Below are 26,179 nucleotides of genomic sequence, written 5' to 3'. Positions count from 1 at the left end.
AATTTCACCTACTCAAATGCCGTAGAGGCCGAGGCATCTCATCAGATCCTGGTGTGCTCTTTGGTGCGGCATTTACTTGCTTTTCATAATGACTCTGCACATTCCAAAGAGGGCTCAGCATAAACACATACACCAACCAGCCTTCAGCTTACACCCTCTAACTCCACCGTCTGCTTCCTGCACACCCCATAATCTAAAACATCTCTTCTTCGCAGGTATATGGTCTTGGATTTGTCACGGTGAACGCGAGACTTTACAAGGCCAATAAAATGACAGCTGCACAGAGGGGACGGGGTGGCTTTTTACCGACTCTGAAACACCACTGCCTTTAACTCCCAGGGATCAGGAACTTGAAAGCAGTCTGATTCACTTAGCTCTGTGTTTGTCATAAAGTTAAGGCTAATCAGATTTCCCCCAACTTGCAGCCCTATCTTAAATCCACCAAGCTTCTCCTATGCAAACTTAACTGATGGAAGATGTGATTATGCCTTCTCAGGTCATAAATTCTAGATATTTATAACATAACTGTTGTCATTTAGGTCAATTAAGATGCTTTTACTGGCTCAGAGCAACTACCTATGGGGCTTGTCCAATACCCTGACAGTGGTTTATGACCCTTAGGGTGATTTTATCTCATAGGGATATGAAAGATGGCTGCATGTGAAAATGGTCAGGAGGCTCTTGAAGAATTTTCCCCATACTGTGATCATGCCCATTTCCACCCTGTTCCTGGAAGCTCAGACCCCTTCCTTATCCATAAAGACCACTCTCTGACTCTAAAAGTTCCCCTACAGTTGGCTTCTTTGATCACCTTTTCTCTCCCAAAGACCAGAGAGGGAGATAACACCTCCTGAGACACTCTATGATAAAACTCCCAAGTGGTGGGCTGGCCAAACACCCCTCTGGGAAATGCCAGACTTTTCCACATACATAAAATGTCCCTGAAGACTAGTGTGTTTGACTTTTCACATGGGGCCAACTGCTCCCTCATGAAAGGCAGGATAGGGTGGCAACAAAGAAAGAATGGAATATATTTGGGGATTTCATGTAGATAGGTTTCAGCTTCTCCCTCTCCACTGTGAAATATCACTCATCTTCCCTTGGGGCTTCTATTTTCAACAAGGCCTCTGGGTACCCACTATATTTCAGGCACTGTGCTGGGTGATGTGGAGATCAAGAAACTCTGAGGCTGGAGACACCAGTACATTAATAATTATAATACAAAGTGTTAACAGGTCATGCACAGCAAATTTTAGGAAGCAGTGAGAAGTGGCATTTCCACTTTTGTAGGGGAGGGAGATGGTCAGGGAAGGTTCCTTGGGGAAAAGAATTCCTTCTCTGAAGCTTAGAAATGTAGGGAGACAGCTAGACCAAATGGGGGAGAAGGAAGAGCCTTACCAGCAAGGAGAGTAGCAGCCAAGACATGGATTTGAGGAGGGCAGAGGATGTGTGAGAACGCCAAGTGGGTCAGCGTTCCAGAGCATCACGTGCCCAATGGGCAGTAGTGAGAGCCGAGATTAGGAGGCAAAACCAGGACAGGACACTGTGGGGTTTGTACTAGCATCACATAGGATCACCGTTCTTGTTCAAAGGAGACCTGATAAAATAGCTCCCTTTTCCCAAAACCAGCTAGAAGTAGTTGAGTGAGAATGATTTCTTTTTCTTACCCAAATCTATGTTCTCCTTCAGCATCAACAGCTGCCATTGTAAAATCCCCCAATCTAACTTGACAAAGTTAACTCTTTGAAACTCTAGTCACACCGCTTTTGGTGGAAACCACTTTGCTTTTGATTACCATTCCAACTTCTGTTTGTAGAATCCAGGGAAAACATCCAACATTCTACCTTGTAAACATATACTAAGTGCTGATTCCATTCAAGGCACTGTCTTGGGGATGAGTCAGAGATGTGGTGGGAGAGGTGTTACCCCAGCATACAGTATGATTTTGAGGTACACAGTGACACGCCCTGGATCTTAGAATTTAAAGGTCTTTTATTAACGTGATTTTTTTTCTTGCATTTCTGATGATGATAATTTGGTTGGATTTAGGAAAAAAAAAAAAAAAATCCCCGAAAGCACAACACTTACTAGGCAAAAGGAGAGCACTAAAGTGGAAAACATGTTAGAGCAACAACATTTGCAAATTTGCTGTATGGGAAAATGCAAGCTACCAGCAATTTCCCAAAATTAGCTGCTTAAATGTACTACAGAGATCCAGGGTCAGAAATGACAGTGTCACAAATTTCTAACAACAAAACTGTACTTCATTTTCAAGAGTTTTATGGAAGTTTTTGTTGCTGTTAAAAAGTTAAAATACTCAACGTTGTTTGTTTGTTTATATTCTACCTTGTTCCCAAAAGGATTAAAGCATTTAATGCCAAATAGAAAAGGCTCTTATTACTGGAGAAGGGGAGTGAGGGCTTGAGTTACACCCACCATGCAAAGGTCAGGTTGGCTCCAAGTGGGATTGGAGAGTGCCGATAAAACTCAGAAAACTTTTCTAAAACTTAGCACACAATCTCCAGCTGTTGAGTGACAGGGGAGGGGAGAGGCTGAGAACCCAGTTCTAGAGGGAGTCTGAGAACCATGAGCTGCATAAAATCCCAAACAAAAAGTTCACACTCTGTCATTTGTTCTCTAGGTCTGGAAGTGTATTGGCATGTATTTGGCCCATCAGACAGTGTAAGGGGCACAGTGCAGCATGGAGGCCCTGGATTCACTGCCTAGCTTGCATAATGGTTTTAACACCTGAGCGAGTCGCCTAATATCTCAGTCCCTCAGTTTCTTCACCTGAAAATGATGCTACCAGCAGTCTTTACCTCAGAGGACTGTTGTGAAGATTACAAGAATTAATACATGTAAACAGTGCCTGGTGCATATTAAGTGGTCAAAACTGTTAGCTACAATTACTATTGTCTAGTCCTCTGTTAAGCACAGCGAGAACAACAGAAATAAAGACCATTGCTTTGCCATAAGGAACTTCTAGTCTAGCTGGAGACAAGAAGGCCGTAGGGGAAATTACAGTGATCAAAAAAAGGGAATCCTGGGGAAAACTGAGTTAGGATATTCTAAGAGCCTCAGGAGGTCAGGAAAAAGAGAGATAATGACATTTTCAAAAATTTTCAGGAGGCTTAAAGGATTATATCTAGGCTGAATCCAATAGGTAGGTTCAGACAGAAAATAGGGCATTTCAGACAATGGCAAACAATACTCAAGAAGACATGGAAAGAAAAATGAACACTATATATTTTTAGAAGAGGAAAAAATATCTCATTATCTGGGAGTGGTGGAAAATTCATAAAAACTTCCCCAGGGGACCTATTTGGGAGGAATATGAGGACTGAGTAGAGGTAGTTGAACCTAATGTGGTTGGAAACAAGAGGAACTGGCAATCTTTCATCATGGGAGGGGCACAGAGAAAGTGTTTCAGGAAGGTGAACCTGGCTGAGGTACTCAGGTTGGACGGGCTAGGAAAGTTCTGAGTCAGGGAGGCCACCAAGAGGCCACGGGAAGGGTGAGGTCCCGTGGCAGAGGACAGATAGGAAGTGGAGCATGATAGAGGCACTCTGGTCAGTGACTAGGCATCTGGACATGAGGTCTAAATGCCCTGGATACAGAATCCCATAGGATGGGTTTGAGGCCCAGCTCTGCCACTCAGCAGCCCTGAGCCCAGGGGACAGACTCTTTGTTAAGTTCAGCTTCCTCCCTTGCAAAATAGAAGCACAAATGCTTACTTCCTAAGGATGAAATGTACTTAGCATGACACCTTGCTCATCCTAAAGTGGTTAAAAAAAAAAGTAACCATTTATTTGGTGTTGGTATGATAAAGGAGGAATTAAAAACAAGAGGCAAGAAAACAGAGGTTCTACACCCAGTCCCTAAGCCACTGAAGGAGACACAGCCTTGGTTACTTTCTGGCTTGTTCTTCAGGAGACCTCATTAACATTTAACATCATCCATTTAATGCCTCATAGACAAACAGAAGTGCCAGTATGAATGGAGAGTCGTGTACTCTTTAATAATAAAGATACTAATAAAGTATCCCCTTTATTACATACCTAACTCATTTCCATCTCACCATGGACACCAAGTCTTCCCAAAAACATGAGGCCAAAGGCAAATGGTGATAACTTTATTTCATTTAAAAGAAATGGTTTAAGATGAAAAAAAAAAGGGGGGTAAGTACCTTGCACTTTATTTCATAAGAAAAGGGAGGAAAAAAGATGACACATTGTACCAGTGATTACCTGCCCATTTTAAGCCCTGTCAGCAGCACAAAGACTTAAAGCAAAGCTAAATCCAGGCACATTATTCCTTTAAGCCTTTGTGATAACTCAAGAGGACTGAAAGGCAGGTCTGTGTTTCTACAGGAGGCTTGTGGTGGGTTCAGAAACTTTTAAAGAAGTACCCTATTATCTCAGGTAGGTGTGTTCTGAAGAATTTAAACTGAATGTACTTTTGTTTTAGTTCCCAAGAAATGTTCCTCATCCACCTAACTTTCCCAAAGTCCATCTTGCACAACGCAAATTGCAGAGGTAAGCTGTGCTTGACTTAATAAGTCTGGAATGAAGAGCTAAGGAAGTGGATAACACAAGGAAATTCTTCATCAGCATGCCTTTTTGACCCTTGCAGAACTGTCCTTGATGGCTCTGAGCATGCAAGCATTTACTTCCATATTGGGCTGTGCGATATTTGTAGACAAAGTTTTGAGAAAAGCCACAAAAATCAAAGGACATCAGGCAAAATGACTTGCTGCTGATCACTGCTGATGGTCAGCTCTGGTGGTCACCAGTGTAAGGACTTTAGACCCTTCAAGAAATCAGCAGGAGGCAGATGATGGAGTAATTTCCCCAAGTCTGCTAAAGATATTCACTGAGGAATGGCCCCTCCAATCCATACACCCTCCTAGAGTATAAAATGCCTGAGCAATTATCCTTTCTTCCATCTTTTACACATGTAACTGACTAATATTATGACACAAATGCACTTTTACTACTCAGCTGGCTTTCTTACTGAATACAGCCAAAGCCAGTGATGACTTTGATTACGGAAGAAAATAAATGGCTCCTCACGGTCCTTTGGATAAAGTGGCATTGGAAAAGTAACTTCTACCAGATGCATGGTACAGAGGAATTGCTCCTGCTGACCAAAGACATAAAACCAAAAGAAAAATACTTTTAGCTACCACAGACGGTCCACAAGCACGCATAACTTAACTGTGCATAAGAGCACAGTTTGTACAGTCTCTTGGACCTGGAGTTCTGTTCAACACATGAGAACCATGTGACCTCTGGGCAAGTAACAACATCTCTGAGTTGCATTTCCTAGCCTTTAAAAGGAAGTCAATATTGGGGTGTCTGGGTGGCTCAGTCAGTTAAGTGTCCAACTCTTGGTTGGGTCATGATCTCGCGGTTCGTGGGTTTGAGCCCACTGCTGTGCTGACAGTATAGAGATTGCTTGGGATTTTCTCGCTCTCCCTCTCTCTCTGCCCCTCCCCTGCTCACTCACCCATACACACACACACACACACACACACACACACACACACTCTCTCTCTCTCTCTCTCTCTCTCTCAAAACTAAATAAAATAAACATTAAAACAGGAAGTCCATATTTACCTACCTCATAGGACATTATGCATGTCAAATAGACTAATGCATATAAAGCAGTTAGATTATGCCTGACATGTGAGAATTATTCTATAAATATCAGCTATTGCTACTAATATAAAATCAAGAAAAGCACAACCTCTACTCCCACTGGACAGTGTTATTATTCAGGGCTACGAGTAGATTCTTTTCAGTGGAGAAACTGTCCCTAAATGAGATAGGAACAAATCATAATTTGGCTTCCTCTCCATAATACTGTTGAGTCAACTGCTTCTCCAGCAATTTCCCTTTTCTCTGGGTCTATTTAACAACCATCATTAGTAGAGCAAATCAGACTGGTCATATAAGTGATTTGATATTGTCACTTTATTTATTTATTTATTTATTTATTTATTTATTTATTTAAAATTCTTAAATGTTTATTTATTGTTGAGAGAGAGCGAGAGAGAGAGCGAGAGAGAGAATGAGTGGGAGAGGGGCAGAGAGAGAGGGAGAGGGAGACACAGAACCTGAAGCAGGGTCCAGCCTCCGAGCTGTCGGCACAGAGCGCAATGCAGGGCTCAAACTCATGATCTGTGAGATCATGACCTGAGCCGAAGTCGGAGGCTTCACGGACTGAGCCACCCAGGAGCCCTGATATTATCACTTTAATACTTGGAAGCTATAAATGTGCAGACAAGATTAGTGGGAGGATGGGTGATTTAGAGTCTGGAGTAATGGGACCATGGAACTGCCTAGACCCTTAGAAACCTTTTAGTTTAACTGTTTCAGGGTATAGATAGCAAGAAAGTGTCTTGCCTTCAGCCATAGGACATGGAAGGGACAGAGGAAGGACTAACATTCTCAGTCCAGGACTTTCTGGCCATTTCCACTTTTAATTCAAGACATTAGCTGTTCCGTGGAGTTTTAGTAGAACTTGACTATAAAATTATCTTGACTTGATTTGGTGAGGAGGAAGGAGGTAGGGTCATAGTTTAGCTATGGATTCAGTCCCTTCAATGGTTACTAATATATCCAGGCTTGCTTCTATTTTATTTTGAATCAGTTTGCAAATGTTTATTTTCTTCCAGGAAATTTCTTATTGTATCTGGCTTTTCAAATACATCAGCACTAAATTACTCATAATACCTTTTATGATAATAAAAAAAGTCCCTACTCTGAGGTCATGTCCCTATTTTTCTTCCTAATGCAGCATTTTGTATCTTCTTTTCTTTCTCTCTCTTATTTACCCTGGATTAAGGTTAGACTATAGAAGAGATGTTCAACTCAATTTTCTGCCACAATGGAAATCTTCCATTATGTGCTTTGTACAATATGGAAAGATCTACACTACCCAATACTGTGGCACTAGCCACTAGCTCAGTGTGGTTATTGAACCCTTGAAACATGACTAGTGTGACTGAGGAAATGATGTAAGACTTTATTTAATTTTAATTAATTTAAATTTAAATAGTCACATGTGGCTAGTGATTACCATATTAGACTCTCTCTTTCTCTCTCTCTCTCTCTCTGTCTCTCTCTCTTTCTCTCTCTATATATGTATAATCTTTTAAAAGATTTAGCTTTTATTTTTGTGGATCATTTCTTCTTCTTATTGTTGATATTTTCTATTTTATTTACGTATGCCTTTGACTTTTTAAAAAATTTCCTTCCTTTTTACTTATGTTTACTCTGACTTTTTTTTTTTTTTAGTCTGACTGTCATCAGCCAAGAAACAGACCTATGCAGGGTTCTACTGAGGCCTGAATTCCTTCTTCTTTGGATTCAAGTCCCAGAGGCTTAGTAGGAAAGGTCTGCACAAAGGTGACTGAAGAGAGAAGATGAAAAGCTGAAGGCCTCCCAGATGAAAGCCAAGCCAGAAACCTGGCTGTTAAGAATATTTTCTCTCCTCCAAAAAATGAATTAGTTGAATCCAATGTGACACTCAAAGGAAAATCAAAATGCTTGAAGAGCAGGTTGTGGACTTGAACTCCCATGTAACTGGATTCCTCCTTGGGACTTATGGCTCTGACACATGATACTCTATAGAGAGGGTCCTGTTAGCCTTACTGAAATCTGGACACCATGGGCCTTTTTTATATGGGGAATTTTAAGATAAACGGAGTTGAGAACTAGGAGCTTAGTTATCCAGGGATTTCTGCCATTTGGGACTATGAACTAGGGGCTGAAGCAGCAGGGAAAAAAAAAAAAGCACATGAACTACTGTGAAGGGACAAAAGGGACTCCCTCCTTTTACCTGGAGGGAGTCAGTCTCCAAGCTTGAAGATGAGAACCATCCTCCAAAAAACAAGAAATAATTACACTTCTAGTGCCCCAGGCCCTGCTGCCAAAATGCAATATATATCGTGAAGCTTGATGCCAGAAGGATGCCAGGGCCATGAGGTGATGGGGAGGCCGAGTCTCCCAGAGATGGTCAGAAGCCACTGAGTGATGAACTCTGGAAAGCTAGGCTGCTTTTGCTTTGATGCCTGGGGATAGTAGGAAGGGGAGAAGCTTACCCCAAAGGGGCCATAAAATGCCAGAAATAGAGGGAATGAACCTGAAATGCTGAAACTTATGGTGAACTGGAGAGTACTTCGGGTAAAGTTAGCCTATGATTTTGAGTTTTCCTGTTGATTTTACTAGAGTTATTCAAGGTTTCTTATAATATTCATTGCTTCTTGCAACTTTGGGATTGTATTCTAAATTTTGAAAGAATCCCAAATGCTTACATTATGTAATTATATGTAGAGAGCTACAGATTAAGGTATTAGCTGTTCCCTGATAATGTATCTATTAGACAATAGTGCCAGGAACTATGCCAGGGGCTGGGCTCACAAATGGTCAACCATACAGATAAAGGTACTTCTCATGGATGAATGGATATTCTACTGAAGACAGGCAGACACTGTCACAAATAATATAATTCACATAGTGGCAGGTGCTCTTGAGAGCACAAAACAGGGGGATGTGACAAGGAGGGCCTGGAGGGGAAAAATACTTTTCCCTGGAGGGAAGAGACTTCCAATGATGTGGCCAGGGAGGGCCTCTTCTGGCTGTAACAGTTAAGTGGAGACCTGCATGATAAACAGCTAGTCTTACAAAGATGGAGGGGAATGGGTTCCAGACACAGAAGACAACAGGTTCAGAGGTCCTGATGTGGAACTAATCTTGGCGTGTTGGGGAGCAGAAGGAAAATCAGAGTTCCAGGACTGTTGTAAACCAGGGCATGTTGATAAGAAAGGGAGTGAGAGTGGGGCGCCTGGGTGGCTCAGTCGGTTAAGCGTCCGACTTCGGCTCAGGTCACGATCTCACTGTCCGTGAGTTCGAGCCCCGCGTCGGGCTCTGTGCTGACGGCTCAGAGCCTGGAGCCTGTTTCAGATTCTGTGTCTCCCTCTCTCTCTGACCCTCCCCCGTTCATGCTCTGTCTCTCCCTGTCTCAAAAATAAATAAAGCGTTAAAAAAAACTTAAAAAAAACTTAAAAAAAAAAAAAAGGGAGTGAGAGAGGCATACAGGGGCCAGACCAGAGGGGCTCTTGAGAGTCAGAGTAAGGGCTCTGGACTAATTAAGTGTTCATGAAATATGTGAAGGCACTCTCCTAAAGTATATTGTCAGCTAGGGCAGTTTCTATACTTCCATATTGACCCTCAAAGCACAGTAGACCCTAACCTGGGTGAGTTTTCCCCAAAGAAAGGGCAGATTAGATGGGTGCTTTTTGCTCAATGAGTTGGGCAAGAAACCAAGGTCTTCCAAGAGCTCTCCATGTGTCTCTGACCATTAAAGACACTACTGTAGGGGCTTCACAGAGTTCGGGGGCCTCCTGGTGGGCACACAATCAGCTTGGGTAGGCCCAAACCTGTTGGCAATCATTCCCGCTTCTGTCTCTGAGTTTTACACAAAGATTTTTTTCCCCTTCTGCCACTGGGAAAAGTACATAAAAATAGGTGTGCCACTTGAAAATTAAACAGAGGGTAAATACGCAGAGCAGCTGGGCTGTGATCTAGATAACACCGGAGAATCTAAGAGTGGGAAGTCACGTAACATAAGAATAAGAAAGAAAGAAAGAATCATGGCAGTAATGATCGGTTTGGAAAAAAAAAAAAATAGATGGAAAGAATTTGGAAGGTAACAACTTCCAGATGGTCCTGGTGGTGAAGATAGCTATATATAGAGAAAGAGGGGCTAATTAGTTCCTGGGCCGAGGCCCCAGTTTCTGTTAAGTGAGTGATTGTTTCGTGGTGGTTTAGCTCAATGCTAGGGGACACACACCACATTGCGAGTAAATTAAGTATTTGGGTTTTTTTCCAAGCAGTGGGAATTGCCTAACCTTAATACAATTAATTAAGACTCAATGAATGTTTAATTTAGTTGTGGTGCTTGTACCAGGGACACAATGGGCTCTTTGTTTTGGCCAAGACTCCTAAATATTGGAAAAAGGGAGGCAGGCTGAAAGAGAGCAAGGGTTAGTCAATAGCTTTTCCCCAAATGCTCAGATGCACAAGTTGGTTTCCAAATGTAACAGCCAATTCAACGAAACCCAAGAGATTGCCTTAGAAGGAGGCTGTGGACCTTCCAGGAGAAAAGAAAAAATATTGCCTCACGCCTCTGGGTTGGCATCAAAAGTTACAAGTTAGTCTTTCAAACACCCTCTCTAAAACTCTCACTTTGCCAACTAAATGGACCATCTTTATAGTGCATGCTCAACTAAATTCTCACTTGGTTTCTTCCTACTTTCAGGTCAGGAACGCTTGCGGTGAAAAGAAGGCTTGAGAAAATTTAGGAGTTAGGAAGAATAGTTGGAATGCTGAATACTTCCAGAAGACTGTAACCAAATGGACCACTTTTGGCTGGCTACCAACCATCACCTGACAGGCGGCTAGACAAACATGTGGGGATTTTTATCACTATCAAATCCACACTATTGACTCCTAAGAGAATTCCACAAAGAACAACAATAATAAAAAGTGCTTCTGTTTACTGTGTATCTACTGTGCATCAGCCCCATGTGTGGTGTTCCATGTAGATTATCTCATTAAACTTTCACAATAACAAGTGGTCAGCATTCTTATCATCCCCTGTGGAACATGTGTAGGAGCTGAAGCTTTGAGATATTAAGTCCTTTGCTCAGGGTCTCATAGCTAGCAAACGAAGGAACTGGGATTGCAACCAAGGATGCTTGACCTTCAAGCCTGTACTAACTCTTGCTCACGCCTGATACTGTGCTGAGTTACTCTCTAGGTGAACTCCCATTGGGTGGATGAGCTAGAGGGATTGCCAAACAGCTGGCTCTCTCTATACACACCAGCAAAGGAAGCCTCAACATTTTAGCCAGAGAGCAAATGCCGGCTGTGTGCCCATTTACACACCAACTTGCAAAGTTGGCAAGTGGTGGGAACTGCTGGTAGAACAATGGCTTCGCATCCCAATCAAATTGGATAGGAGAACTAACTGGTTAGAGAATATAAGAAAGGAGGCCCATGGCATGGATCCCTGTGAGGCTCCAGTCATTTTTTTTCTTGAATCTGGTCCTGTTCATTCTTAATCCATTGCTGGAAGGCTGTCAGTCTCTGGGAGACAGGGTGAGATGGAGGTAAGGAGGCAAAGATTATTGGCCCAAATTCCCATCTCTCCATTCTCTTAAGTTTGGTTTCAGTGGAAGCCCAAGGGGTGGCCCAAAGACACCTAGTTTGGCCAAGGATCAATTATCCCTCACCTTCACCTTATCCTATGGGACCTTTAGCAGCCTGAGATGATTACAGTCCTAACCTAGAACTTTAAGACTACTCAGAAAATGTAACTCATCTAAACTATCATTAAATTATAAAATTTAAAGTAGAACATTAAAGATAATTTAGATCAATATCATCTCACTCCCAATTATCATTGACCTACAACCACGATCCTTAATACAATTCTGTGGAAGAAAGGGAGAGAAGAAAAGAAGTTGGTTAGCTAGCTAAGTTTCTAAGAGGTTAAATGACTTATGAAGGGTTACCAGGTAAGTGGCAAAGCCAGGACAAGAACACAAGTATGCAAATAGTATGTGGCCTTCCCATTATATCATCCTGCCACTATTTTTTTCCTGAGTATCCATAAGTTGTCCATTTGTGCATCCATCCAGTTAAGAGAATCCTTATTACTTACTATCTGCTAGGTATTGGTAAGTGCAAACATGAGTAACTCCCCTCTTTTTCGGTCTTTTGTGAGCTCTAAGACAGATAACTGATGTTTAGAACTGTGCCTGGCCTACCATTCAAATATTTGCTAAAGAGATGCATGAAAGCACCCAGATTAACACAACTCATGGCAGACTGTAAGGAGCCACAAATACCCCAACAGTGGGAAGAGTACCTAAGGCAGAAAAGGCATTCCATAATATTTACTGAATGAACAAATGAGTGAATAAGTAAATGAACCAAAATGAGTCCAGCATAATCGGCACTGCTAGGCTTTCAGAACACTAGGTAGTAGTGTCTGTGGAGAGAAATTACTCCCTCACATGACCTTTTCTAAGGGGTCTTTTAGTTCAGGAGCTAAGGTCTCTGGAATCTTACAAGACTCTGAAAGGCTTACATTAGAACCCAGCTCTGCCACCTAATCTCCAAATGTCCTTGGACAAGTGTTAGCACTTTATCCTCTCTGATTCTTGCTCTACAGGAGGGCAAAGTAGTAGAACCTGCCTTGTCAGGCTACTGGGAAAATTAGAAGGTAGTAAAGTAAAATTCTTAAGAAATACAAGTGATTCCTACCAGGAATTCTTGTCCATTTTCACTACAAGCTTTTCTGCTTTATCCACCCATCCATTTATCTATCTGCATTTCCTATTTACTAGGCATTATCTTAGCACTAGTAAATAGTTAATAGAAACATTAACACACTCAATTCTCCTAATAACCCTACGAGTCAGGCACTATTATCTCTCATTTTACATACAAGAAAAACAAGGAGTCAAGAGGTTACATGACTTGCTAGAGTCGCACAGTGAGAAAGTCGCTGAGCTGAGATTCTCATGGAGGCAGCCTGGCCCCAGAGTCTGCGCACTTGGCCACCATGCTATGTTGCTTGCCAACAATGGAAAGAGGCTCACCTGCTGTCTCCTGAAAACATGATGGTCTTTTCACCACGATCCCTGCATGGTTCAAAACTCAGGGACAGTCACTTCCAGGAGACTAGCATCTCACACTTAAAAAAAAAAAAAGTGATCATGAAATGGGTGTATCAGCTTGGCAAGGCATAGCTCTGAACTCAACTTGGCAGAGGAGTTGTGTAGCTCACTGAACAGCACCAAGACACCAGTCACTGGTACTCACCACCTGGATCTCCTGCGATGCCACCAGGTTTGACAATATAGTTTCCCCTACACAACACAACTGGGCTGGTGCCGAAAGCACCAGATGTCCAGACAACTCTGGTGGCATTTCGCACTTTGGAAGATTCAGTCACTGCCTCCTGCATTATCTTCCTCCTGCGTTATCTTGTTCTATACACTCGAGGTCTTCATCTTCCTAATCATATTTATAGCAATAATAATAGCCTTTATTCTGTAGCAGTACAATCCAGAATTTTCACATTATCTCATTTAACCTTGTAACAACCCCACTATTACGTGTTGCTGTCCACATCTTAAAAATGCTGTTCAGAGTTTCCTTTATTTGCCCATCTGTCTATCTGCCTAGCCCTGTTACATGCCAGGCCTGTGCCAGGCATGGGGGCTATGAAGACCAGCAAAACCAACCTGCTCCTGCTTTCATGGAGGTTATCGGCTAAATCCCACAAATAGCAGTATCATGACAAATAATATGAGGAGTAAGAAAAGGATGCCATGGGGGAGGGGGACACCTCGTGGCTCAGCTGGTTAAGCGTCCGACTCTTGGTTTCAGCTCGGGTCTTGATCTCATGATTTTGTGAGTTTGAGCCCTGCATTGGGCTCTGTGCTGACAGTGTGGAGCCTGTTTGGGATTCTCTGTCTCTCTCTCTCTCTGCCTCTCCCCTTCTCTCTTGCTCTCTCTAAATGAATAAATAAATAAACTTAAAAAAAAAAAGAAAAGAAAAGGATGCCATGGGCTACGAGACCCTAGAGTGAAGGACCTGCCCAGGCTGGGTCCAGGGAAAATTTTCCTGGGGAAGCAGAAGGGCCGGAGTTAGAATTAATAGGGCCAAGGGGGTGGGAGTAGGGGTGGTATGACATGGGATGATCCAGGCAATGGGAAGAGCATGTGCACAGGCTTGGAAATAAAAAGAAGCATGAGACCTTCAGGGGCTGGGTCCTTCCCTGCCTTGGCCATGGTTAACCAGCTGGTCTTCCTGGGAGTATGGTCAGTCTTTCCACAATGCCATTTTGCCTGCCCTTTGTATTGGACACAGCTCCATGACCCTCTCGTGACAATAATTTTACCATTTATGGGTGAGAAATCACATGATGACAAAAAAGGATCAGGAATCCATTAACCCTTTTAAATTATTTTATATTTTATCGACCACACCAAATCTACATATATTTGAAAAAATAGTCAACTATACTATATTATTTACTTATCAGCCCGGTGGACAGCCTGGCACATTTGGGGGTTTTATAAAATAACTCCATGTTACTTGCCTATAGGTTCTGAAAATGTGGAAACTATTGGCTGGCATATGTGTCTTCCTCTACTTGTCTGTGAGCTCCTTACTTCAATGCCTTGCATATAATAGGTGTTTAACTTAACATGTGTTGATGGAGCACATACGTGCATGAATACTCAGTGGTCTCTCATTCATTAATAAATATGTATTGAGTGCCTATTATGGGCCAGGCACAGGTCTCAAACCTGGGGCTCTAGCAGTGAAAAAACTGGGGGAAGTGTCTGCCCTTATGGAGCTTACATTCTACTGAGTCCAGGAAGAATGAACACATTTCTCCTTTGATGTTCCTGCAAAGGCAAAACTAAACCTTAAAGGATTTTGTCCTTGATTCTTTTTGAGCAATACAAAGATGATTCAGATGTATATCTCTTCATCCCCTTTCCTGTCTGGCTACAGGCCTCATTACAAACCATGCCATGCCTGGGAGTCAAGGGTCAGAGATGGGAAAGGCCACGTGTTCTGCTCACCTCCCATGTAGCCTGATAGAGGCTCTATTTGTGCTCCAGGAGCAAGGGACCTGCCACTCCAAAGACGCCCCTTCAGATGTGGTGAGTTTGTCAGCACTTGCCCAATGCAGCTGAGATCTCTGCATTACACCAGCTTGGCACAAAAGGTTTTGGTTCCCTTCTCTTCCCAAGTATGTGGTTTTTATAGGGGATCTGAAGGGGTGGTTAGAAATTCCAGTCATGGGATGCCCCGGACATGAAGACGGTTTATAAGAATCTGCTCATGCTGTAAGGTAACTGTCAAAAGCTGAAGAAATTGATTTTTTTTGAATATTACATTTTACGTACCCATGCATTCTCTCAAGATGTCCAATCCACAAACTGCCTGCAAGCTACTTGGGATGTATGTATACCATACACCATGCTCCGGCTATTTATTGGGACCAGCTTGCTCCATTTCTATGATCCTGCCTGTATTCTACCTATTAAATATTGTCAGTCCTGGCTGTAATATAATCCTGGCTGAGATTCACATGCAAGATGTAATCTTGACAAGCCATTTGGAATCTCTTCTAAAAAAACGTAAAAGCCAGCATTCTTCCAGAGGAATGAATCAGTCTGATAAAAGTGTCTACAGGGGAAGCCTAATCAGTTCATATGAGAACTTGTCAGTAGACCCTCTACTTGGACTGTGAGATTAAACCGTCTTCATAAATTGTCATTAGAAGGAAGCAGGGTCCCTTCAGCTAAGATGCTCTTCTCTTATTTCCACCTTGAAACTCTGGTTTGCATTTCTGCAGGGGAGAGACACCAGCAAAAGCCACATCTGGAATGAACACCAAAAAGATAACAAAAATCCCCCTTTTGCTCATGAATATGGTTGCTTTCTAACCTTGTAATGCAGGATGCCAGCTCTCTGCTCTCCCACAGCCGTATGGAGTTCTGAGAGGAAAAACCTGCCTCACTTTATTATTTCTTTATTTCTAAACATCCTTATTTTTGACCTCTTATCCAGTTAATCACCCGCTGATTATTTTAAAGGTATGCTAATATTTAGACAAATCCTCCAAGATGTCTCGGGTTGGAACAGGAAATGCTTTATGTCATTGTAATGTTTATTAACATTAGTGGTGAAATCATATCATTACAAGGGAAAACATTTTCAGATGATTTTTTGATATCATCTAAAGTGATCAGTGTGTGAGATCAGAACAAGGCACAATGAAGAGCCATCTCAAGAGAGGCTCTGCCAAGGAAGTAGCAACTTCATTCACCTATCTCATTAATTTGCAAGAGTTTCTCTCAGAGATTTTCTTAAAATAAATTATTCTCAATGTTTATATCTTTCTGTGCTTCTCACAGTAATCCATACTGACATGGGAGAACAAGGACAAATGTGATTCCAGTCCTGGTTCTGCCACTTGCTGGCTAAATGACCTTGGAAAAGTCAGCCAGCTTTCCCCAGACTCCATTTCACCATTTGCAAAATGGGATAATAACATCACCAACTCACAACAGCTGTTACAAGTACTGAGCACATTCTCTGGGACATTGTGAACCCAGAACAATGTTTAGAGCACTTTATGGTGGATAATTATTTGTTTGATGAATGAATGAATGGATCAGCCAATGAGTCTATTCCTACCTAAACTGTAATATTCTAAGTCAGGGGTTGGCAGATTTTTTTCCTGCAAAGGGCCAGAGAAGAAATATTTCAGGTTTTGGAGGCCCTGTAGTCTCTGTCATGACCACCCAGCTCTGTGTTGTGCAGAAACCAGCTATACACAGTAAAGAAATGAGTATGGCTGTTTGCCCATAAAACTTTATTTGCAAAGACAGGCAGGGGACTGGATTGGGCCCACAAGCCATAGATTACATTCTAAAAGCCTAGCCCGCTAATGACAAACCAGACTGAGTCTCAAAATAAGTGTTCAGTCATGACTTATAAGCTTAGTGTTAGATCAAATCCTTCAAAGGAAAACTAAGAGGCAGTAAGACAGTCCCTCTCAGCTTCACTGCAACCATTTCCTGCACCCTGTCACACTCTCCCTACCACTGTCAGGACTCATCGTGGTCTCACAGGTATGTTGGGGCCCTTCCACCCATCTGGAGACTCATTCATCCTGTAAACCAGCCTTGTTGCACCCAACTTCTCCTTGGAATCAGGCCTCTGGAGACACCCTGGTAAGCCAAAGGTCCTCCTGGAACCCACTTTTGTATAAAATCTTCAGACACAGAGGAGGAACCTCCTCCTCCGTGTCCAAGAAAAGAAATGGAAGTGCTATTCCTTCTATTAGCGCTACTCCTTCTTCCTGTTAATCTCAGGAGTATAGAACCATGTTGCAGAAGATGGAAAACCATGGGCCTGAGCTGCTAAAAGGCTAGTACTTCTCTCCTGAGTGCCTACTGTGTTCGAGGCACCACCTAGAATGTTCCCCCACCCCCAGTGTACAGAAGGAGAAGCGGAGCTCACAAAGCACAGAGACACAGCCTGGAGCAGAAACTGGCACCTAAGTTGCTCTGACCCAGGTCTGACTGACTCAAAAGACCAAGTTATGAAAAACTACTGTCTGCTCCTGGGCACAAATGGCAGCTGAGTACTCATGGGAGCCAGGCTTTCAAAGTTAGCACAGTTTGCAAGCATTTTACTTAACTGATGTGCTCACTTATTTTTCTTTTCCATCTCCCCCACTAGATTACAAAATCAAAAGAAACTGATCTGTATATACAGCACAGTCCCTGGCACAACGTAGGTGCTAATTACATATTTGTAGAATTAATTTAAAAAGAAGAATAATGAAGATACTAGATAGTAGTAGTTGTCTGTGGGCTGGGCGTCAGGCTAAGAATTTGACATACATTATCTCAAAGGCTCCTCCAATCCCACACGTTAGTGACTATTATTTTCCCCATTTTATTGATTATAAAACTAAGGTTCTGAAAGGTTAACCCTTCTAGGCTAAGGTCAGGAAGCTAACAAATGGCAGAAGCAATAATTGAACCCAATTCTGTTAGGCTTTTAACCCAGATTCTTCTTACTCCATTCAGTTCCCCCCACACAATGATCGCCCTTGTCCCAACCCAGACAGTGAGTCCGTTGGCTGAGGGCCCTGTTCCTTCCACAACAAAAGTCATCTTTTCTCTTTCTCCCTGACCATGTTTGTTCCTAGTGTCTGGAAATTGCTCTCACCTATAAAATCAGGATAATTTTCCATTGTCAACACACATCCCCACCTCCTCCATGGGGTTTTTGTGAGAAATAACTCCATTTGCAACCATTAATTAAGTTGTTAAAAGTACAAGTGGCTTTTTCTCCATTTTTACATGGCTTCTCAAATGGTTAATGCTGATTTCTTTCTCGGTGCAAACACAAGGAGCTCATAACTTTTCAATGGATTATGAAAGTTATTCCCCCAGGGGCTCGGCAAGGCAGTCATCACTGGGCATAGCTTTGACATGACGTCAGTGAATTCAGTCCTTCCCGTGCTAATGGTGGTTCTTAATAATATTATTGGAATTATTATTACCTTCAATTAAAAGGTTGGCCATGAATGACTTACTACTTCAGAGAGATTCCCCAAAGAGTCACATTAGAGTTCGCCGTCTTTTTGCCAAAGGGCACCATAAGAACAGGAACTGTAGTCCTTGCCCATCCCCCAAGTAAATACATTAATTAATAAATACACAGCATTCAAATATTTTATGTTTTTGGCTGGTTACCAGGTTTTAAATTGACTTCCTTAAAGGTGGATAGGGCTGGCTAATCACTACCACTTTGTTTTAGAAACTAAAACAAAAAAAAAATCAAGAAAACTTGACATTTTTTCCTTCATTTTTACTCACCAAATTACATTAGAACAGTACAGCTACCACCTTCACAAAATGGCCCATCTCTTATCTTGCTGGAGACTGGGCAGCACAGGGGTTTCAAATACAATCTAAGGAATGGTCTCTAGTAAAAGCACTTCTATTACATGTCCCTTGACAATACGTGTGGATTGAGAACACCCTGGAGAAAGGCCTTCAAAGCCAGGTGAACTGCTCATTGGATTCAGGGTCAGTGAGCTGCCTGACTTGGCAAATAAGCTTAAAGCTGGAGGTAGTTCTCAAGGAAAAAGCTGGAACATGTAAGTTCACTCAAAAGGGGGCTTTGACTATGCCCAGAATCTGATGCTCAGACACCATGGAAATATGTTAGCCACCTCTGGGGAGACTAGGTCCAGGTGCTAGGACAGAAACCCTACCTTCCTCCTCAGAAGTGGTGTTAGCATGTACCCAGACCAACTGGACAGAGATGAGATCTCAAGGGTATGAGGACAATTCTGGGGGGGTCCCAGGTGCAGAATTACATGGAGGGATCCTTGAAATCAGGAAATACAGTGAATTCATACCTAGGAGAAGAGGGAAGCTTAGGTGCCCACAGAAGGGAAAGAAAGCATAAACTGGGGCCAGAAAGGAAGAAGATGCTGGGACACAATGTCTGGCCACAATGGACACACGCATATATGCTAAATGAATGAACAAATGAATGAGTGATAGGGAGAGGCCTAACATTCTGCTTGGCCTAAAAGCTCTGTCAACTTAAACCCATGTCAGCGGAGAAAGAATATCCGTGTGTAGCACCTAGGTTAATTTCAATACTTATATTCAAGAATATGCTCCCTTGCTTTTAACCCAACCAAACCAAAGCCAACCAACTTGTGTGAATTTATGGTACTTTTGTTCCTGTGGGTGTATGTGTGTGTGCGTTTAATCTTTGTTTCTAATAAAATTACTTACTTAACCCCCTGGGCTGCTTATGAGTTTATCAAGGGCAGGAAGCAGATGTTTTCACACTTGCACCCAGGGTGAGAGAGAAGAGGCAGTATATCATTCAGATGAGGAGGCAGACCACAGAGGGCTGGAGCCTTGAGGACATTCACGTCAAACTGAGAGGAAGCAACTTTAGGAGGGCTGCCTGGGAAGTCCTACACTGCCTGATATTAAAAGATGCTACAATTCACAGGTCCTGTGTCTGCATTTTACCTCCCTTGGAGAAGAAATCCATGGCTGTGTTGGAGCAGCTAAGACTTGGCTTTGATTCTTTGTCTGCCTCCTTGGTGACAAACTTGGCCTCCCTGCTTCCTGGAGAGCCTGTTCCTTGTCCATCTGTCTTTGTCAATGAATGAGATTCCAGGTTTTTCAACAATGCTCCCATTCCGGGAATGGCTTTGCAGCCTGATTCTGCCCAAATTTCTGACTGTTCTTGACACATGTTATTACTTTCTCTGCCATATCTTTCTAGAGATCCTACTTTATCCATACCCCTGGAAGGAGAAACCCCACAGACAGCTTGATCGGCCCTAACTTGCCAGAGTTGACTATACCAAGTGAGGACTCTTGCTTTAGGCAAATATATCTATAAGGATAGCCAGTCACCTGGAGCTTGCAGCCTAGTTCTGAGATTGACTAATGAGCTGCTTCCCCTAGGGATTGAGAAAGAGGGATTCCAAGGGACTGAGTAATTCCATGAAAAGGCTGTGGGGACACGTAGGCTATGGCAAGAGTATAATGAAGGTAGAGGGGACAGAACAGATGAGAAAATAGACAGGTATCCTGATTTTCCATTCTCCAGATCCAGTCTTGTGCTGCTCGGCTACACTTCCTGCCCTTCAACTCTGTGAGAGTCTGCTGCAGGTTTTCAACACGTCCCCTGCAGCAGATGCTCTCTTTACCTGCTCATCATTCAGGACAGATTCTTTCTGTAGCAGTATCTTGGTTTTTTTCTTTTTTCCTTCAAGGAATCACACCTCACCCATTGTAAGACCTTGGGCATGGAACATGACATAGGCCTAACTAAGCCAAAATATCCTATTTCTTACCCACACAGTGATATGTTTGTTCATGGATGGGAACGGGGCAAAAATTGGTGGGATGGGCTTCACCTGGGGATTTTGCTGGAACTATTAAGACAGTGAGGCTTCCATAGATACTTCTGGGATATCTATATTATTATATAAATATCTAAGGCTGTTAGCAGATGTTTTTTTATCTTATGGTGAATATGTTAGTGGAAGTCTGCTAAAGAATGAAATATCGCTAGAGGAAAGCAAAACCAAGAGATGATGACAGACAGAGTCCTAATGATTTTGTTTTAATCCCCTGAATCCAGCCATACCTGAAAACATCATATCTTGACTTTTCAGATACAAGGGTCAATATATTCCTATTCTCCTCTTTTAAAAAGTAGTTTGAATTGACACAAGATTACTGACTACTACATATTCCTTTTAGATTCACATAGCCTGGATAGGTCACTATTCTTCGCAGCACAGGAACCTTCCTTCTTAATCCTGTCCCTTTTTTTCTCCTACTACTTACCTTGTCAAGAAAAGCTGTTAAAAATGTATTTTTCCCCAAAGTAACTTTACTTTAAAAGGTTTTATCCTTGTGAAGTTAAAGTTTTAATTTCTCCTTAAATTTTTGTTAGGTCAACACAGAATTCGAAATTATATGTATATTTATACAATAAACTATTTTTCAATACGATCAAGGTGTTTTGATTAAAGGAGTGTTATTGGAGAGACATCAGAGAGAGTATTACCAAAGTAAAACTTGAGATTAGCAATTATCATAGACCTAGAATACAACTTTTCTTTTTATAAATAAAAAGCCAACCTAATATTACCTCAAATACTTCCTTGATATTGCTATTTCCTTCATGACTGAGATTTTTCAAAATTGTATTCTGCCTCGAGGTAATCATTATGAGCACCAATTATCATCATGTGAATACAGAAGTCTGGTAAATACAATATTAGTGTTACAGTCTTGGGCAAGTGACTCAAACTCTCTGTGCTTCAGGTTTTTTTTTTTTTTTTTTTTTTTACCTGCAAAATGAGGATAACAATAATTCCTACCTCACAGGGTTGTTGCAAAGATTAAACAAGTTGATACACATAAAACACTCAATAGGGTATCTGGCACAGGGTCAACTTTATTGCTATGATTATTTTCTCATTACCTTTCAACGTATTACTGGATGAATGTATCTTTGTAGAAATTGGTGGCTTCCATTTGTAGTAAAATTAGACTTTAGTCAGCATCTAATGTTGAAGAGAAAATATTTAGAGAAAAGTAAGTATTGAATTTTAAATAAAATTGAGACTCCCATCCAAGTCTGGGTGGCTCAGGTCACGACCTGATGGTTTGAGAGTTCGAGCCCTGCATCAGGCTCTGTGCTGACTATGTGGAGCCTGCTTGGGATTCTCTCTCTTTCTCTCTCCCTCTCTCTCTTCCCCTCCCCTACTCATACTTTCTCTCTCTCTCTCAAAATAAATAAACTTTAAATAAAATTGAGACTCTGAATTATAAATGCAAACCAGTTTTCACTATAAACATTAGGTCTCTGGGTTTCAGGATACACAGAGAAAATAATGAGAGGTGAATTCACAAATGTCCTCTAGACTTTTGGATGCTGGAGTGGGCTAATAAGTGACCACAGAGATATAATGATAAGGAGCCTCTGGGGCCAGGATGAAGGGGGGTCAAAGAGATGCCCGAAGTAGGTCAGAGGGAGAGAGAGCAGCAGGAGCCCACATGCAGGCTCAGGTCTGGGCCAGGCAATTTCAGTTGCAGCATCAGTGAGCTGCCAATAGGCTGGTTGATCTTGGCAGGCCACTGAAGTCCCAAGTACCTCTATTTTACCATCTGTAAAAATGAGAGGAATAATAACACCTCCTGTTTCTTCAATTTAAAATGAACATAAAGAGAATGAGTAGCACTTCTAAAGTTAGGAGTTAGAACATTTAACTGTTCTACAACAAACATGCATTTCTTGTGTGGTAAAGAAAAACAGCTTTGTAAAAGTTACTTATTAAGGAAATAATTAGTGTAGTATGTGAACACACAGGGCTGACCTAATATTATAGGAAATGTGAGGGCTTGGACCTTAGAAAATGCTGATGTTTGAAATGCAAGACTAGTCACTTACTATGACCTGGAGCAAGTTACTGAACTTTTCTCAAGGCTCAGTTTGTGTGTGTGTTAAAGTTAGGACAATATCATACTCCATGGGAGGACTGTCAGCAACAAAAAAAGATAAAATATATAAAGTGTTCTGGCACTTAGTAGGGGTGTGTGTGTGTGTGTGTGTGTGTGAGAGAGAGAGAGAGAGAGAGAGAGAGAGAGAGAGAGAGAGAGAGAAATAATACATGACCGGGACATGGGGTGTAGACCAAGGCTATTAAATCTATGACCTAGTACCTATGATCCATGGTAGGCATCAAGAAGGTAGGTGAATCCCTTGAAATTTATTTTGTGCCTGTGGATTTTCTAGAAAGACAATCCTCAGTTATTATGTTTTCCATCCAAGGGGTCCATGACCTTGTAAAGGTTAAGTATGCCTATATAGATAAAGAGATAGACCAATGTATACCTTTCTCCCATGTTGCCCACTGCCCCTAATCTAATTCTGAGTGCATAAACAGTGGTTATCTAGAGCGAATCTCCCCCATGCAAATATACCAGGTTCTCCTTTATGGTGGAAAACTGGGACCTGGAAGAAACTATCCCTTTGACAGAGACCAAAATTTCATAGTAAATAGTAATAGTGGGGAAGAGATTTGGTACTTTATCTTTTTTTTTTCTTTTTTTTTTTTTTATAGAGAGAGAGAGAGAGAGAATGAGAACGAATCTCAGACAGGCTCCATGTTCAGCGCAGAGCCTGATGCAGGGCCCGGTCTCACGATCTTGGGATCACGATCTTGGGATCACGATCTGAGCCAAAGCCAAGAGTTGGACACTCAACTGACTAAGCCACCCAGGTGCCCTGGCATTTTATCTTTAAAACTGAGGCTAAAATTTTTAGAAATTACTACATATATCTTATTTTTTATAAAATTTAGCTTACAATGCCAACAACTCACTAGTTTGCATAAAGAACAAAAAGTAAAATATGTGGATTTTTATTTGGCCTATTTCTTTTCCTAACCAGGTTGTACGAGTACATGATGTGACATCCTTTATACTTCCATGAGCACAGTTATAAAGAGGGTGGCATTCACAAACATATTCCAGACTTTTGCCATTTTCCCAAGGATCTATTATAAGCCTCTAACATCCAGTCACTCACTGGGAAGCCCCTGGGCTGTGATCATGCTTACTGACTTTTCCTTTTTTAAACTGATAAGAAATTATCTTCATTTGTTACTAAATTTGCTTGTGACACAAACTTGGTTTCCAACATCACTTTCATCAACTTGATAAAATCTTGTGTCTTTTGAGAAATTTGCTTTTCATTTTTCATATGATATATAATCTATTTTCACTGTACTCTTGGATACTGGATAATCCAGAAAAGACAGATGTACAAAGAGCTGACTCTCAACACAGTGGGAGGCCCAGCATTAAATGGGGGAAGATGTCTAAATGAGCCTAATTTGATAAGTGGTCAATTATTTCATGAATGTTTTAATGTCATGGCAACTTTGGCTTTCCTACAATCTTTGAACCACCAGCTTCAGAGAGTAAATTTTTAGATAAAGGGAATTTAAGGAAAACCCCTGGATAGTTAGTAGAAACTGGTACCAAGTTGGTGAAGGGACAAAAAGGCCTTTTCAATGCTTTCTCCCATAAAAGCCATGTTGTGCATAGTGACCGATGAGGGAGAAAGAATACATTTCAGGCAAGTGTATGTTATATAAACCCCTTCAGGATCGGTCCATGAACTCCTGTCTAGTAGAAAATGAGGCCCACATTCCAAACCAATTGCACAAACCCCCCGCCTCCCCGACTTTGTTAATAACAACGCATTTTTATATAGGGGGTTGCCTATTCTGCAATTGTGTTATAGTGAATTTTTGCTTATTGTGTTTCTGGATAATAAGGTGTGCCTGTGTTCTCTTCTCACATATCAGTTTGCAGAAAGTAATTGCCCTGCAATTCTTAACCCACCCCCTTCATGCATTCCTTTCTGCATTGTTCTAGTTCGTTGTGTCTGTGTTGTCACCTGAGAGCTGATCTTCCTTGACTGAAGTCCATTCGAGGAGCACCTTTATCCTTCAAGATGTCTGGTGCAAAGATGGGCTGTTTTGACTGAACTAACAAAACATGTAGAGAACATCTTTTCCCAAAGTACTCTTGTGTTGCTTCCCCAAGAAAAGTCAGTATGTAAAATAAAACTGGTGGTATTCAGACTCATGACTTGGGTTTTTTTTTTTTTTTTTTTTGGTGGAGGGGGGAGGAGTGTTACTTTATAAATATAACCCAAAGAATAATGATATTAATATTTGCTCATTTTTTAACCAACATCTTATGATGTGCGAGACACTGTGAGGCATTTTATAATACATATTCTAGTTTAATTCTTATAATAACCCTCCCTGTATGGGTTTTTTTTTCTTCTGTAGAATGAAAGTTCCATATAGGCAAGTATTTTTCTCTTTTTGTTTATTGTTGCATCCCTGATGCCTAGAACAGTGCCTGAAATACAGCAGGCACCCAATCAATATTTGTTGAATAATGAATGAGTTCCCATTTTCACATAAAGAAACTGAGCCACAAGGAGGCCAATTATAAGCAGTTTGCTGAAGGGCATGGAGGTGATAAAGGATAAATGATATTTCAAACAAAATCTAATACCAAAACCTAGGGTCTTAAAAGATATGCTCTCTCCTCCATTTAATACATACACATCCACTCCCACAGTCACACCCACAAACACACACTGATACCCACCCGCACTTAGACACACGCATGCAGAGGCTGCCCCAGCTTGTCCACTCCCTCAGCAAATCACTGGCCAATTGCTGAAGGGACAAAAACCCAACCTCCCTCATCCCAAGTCTGTCCTCCTCCAACAAAAGTCCTCCGTGGGCTCTTCTGTCCACAGTTCTCACTAGTTTGTGGTGACCTCCTTGCCCAGTTCTCATTCCCTGTGTCACCACCGCCCCCACCCCCCGAAGACTTTTAATTATAACCACCACACAGTCTATACTGTCGGGGAGAGAGCCTGTTTGGCAACAGCTGCGAAAGCTGAACTAAGTTATTTAGGGATTAATCCACTGCTGAATGTAGTCTTACAAGTATGGCTTTGGGGGAAAAAAAGATAAAAGGAGCTAATGCCGTTCGTATAAATGTGAACTTATATACAACACAGACGCAGGCACACCCACAAGTACGTGGACTAAAAGTTAAAGTATGATTATCAAAGGATAAGAAGTACTTACAACTGTAATGTAAAACATTAAGAAATATGTCCCAGCTTTCTGTGTTCTGCAGGGATACAAGTGTGCTCTCAGCCAAGGAGAGGAGGGAAAAAAGAGAGATAGCAAATTGAAATATCTTTAGGTAGACTTAAACATAGCTTCAGAGATTATAATTCAGATCAAGGCTAGAGCTCCATTTCAACATTCCTTGACTGCTAGTAATATAACAAAGGCCTGCAAATTGGGAGGTACGTCCGCTTGGGTAGGGATGCTTATCTGATCTCAGCCCATCTTTCTTCATGTTTCAATCCCAGAACAGCTGCCCTCCTCTTGGTG

General features: G+C 41.7%; 1 protein-coding gene across 10 annotated transcripts in view; it reads right to left on the bottom strand.

Annotated features, from left to right (window-relative positions):
* Positions 1-26,179, bottom strand: part of ERC2 (ELKS/RAB6-interacting/CAST family member 2) — a 934,759-nt gene that overhangs the window by 113,836 nt on the left and 794,744 nt on the right. The window contains exon 19 of one of the 10 annotated variants that reach the window (XR_015248352.1): positions 21,661-21,742. The exons of the other annotated variants lie outside the window; for them this stretch is intronic. The gene's annotated coding sequence lies outside the window, so the exon portion shown is untranslated. The remainder of the gene's footprint in view (positions 1-21,660; positions 21,743-26,179) is intronic. 10 annotated transcript variants of the gene reach the window in all.

Source organism: Puma concolor, chromosome A2 (assembly GCF_028749965.1).
Source record: "Puma concolor isolate L17-30 chromosome A2, mPumCon1.1.hap2, whole genome shotgun sequence".
Lineage (NCBI taxonomy): Eukaryota > Metazoa > Chordata > Mammalia > Carnivora > Felidae > Puma > Puma concolor.
The sequence above is the reverse complement of the archived record's forward strand: the minus strand, read 5'-3'. Positions and strand labels throughout refer to the sequence as shown.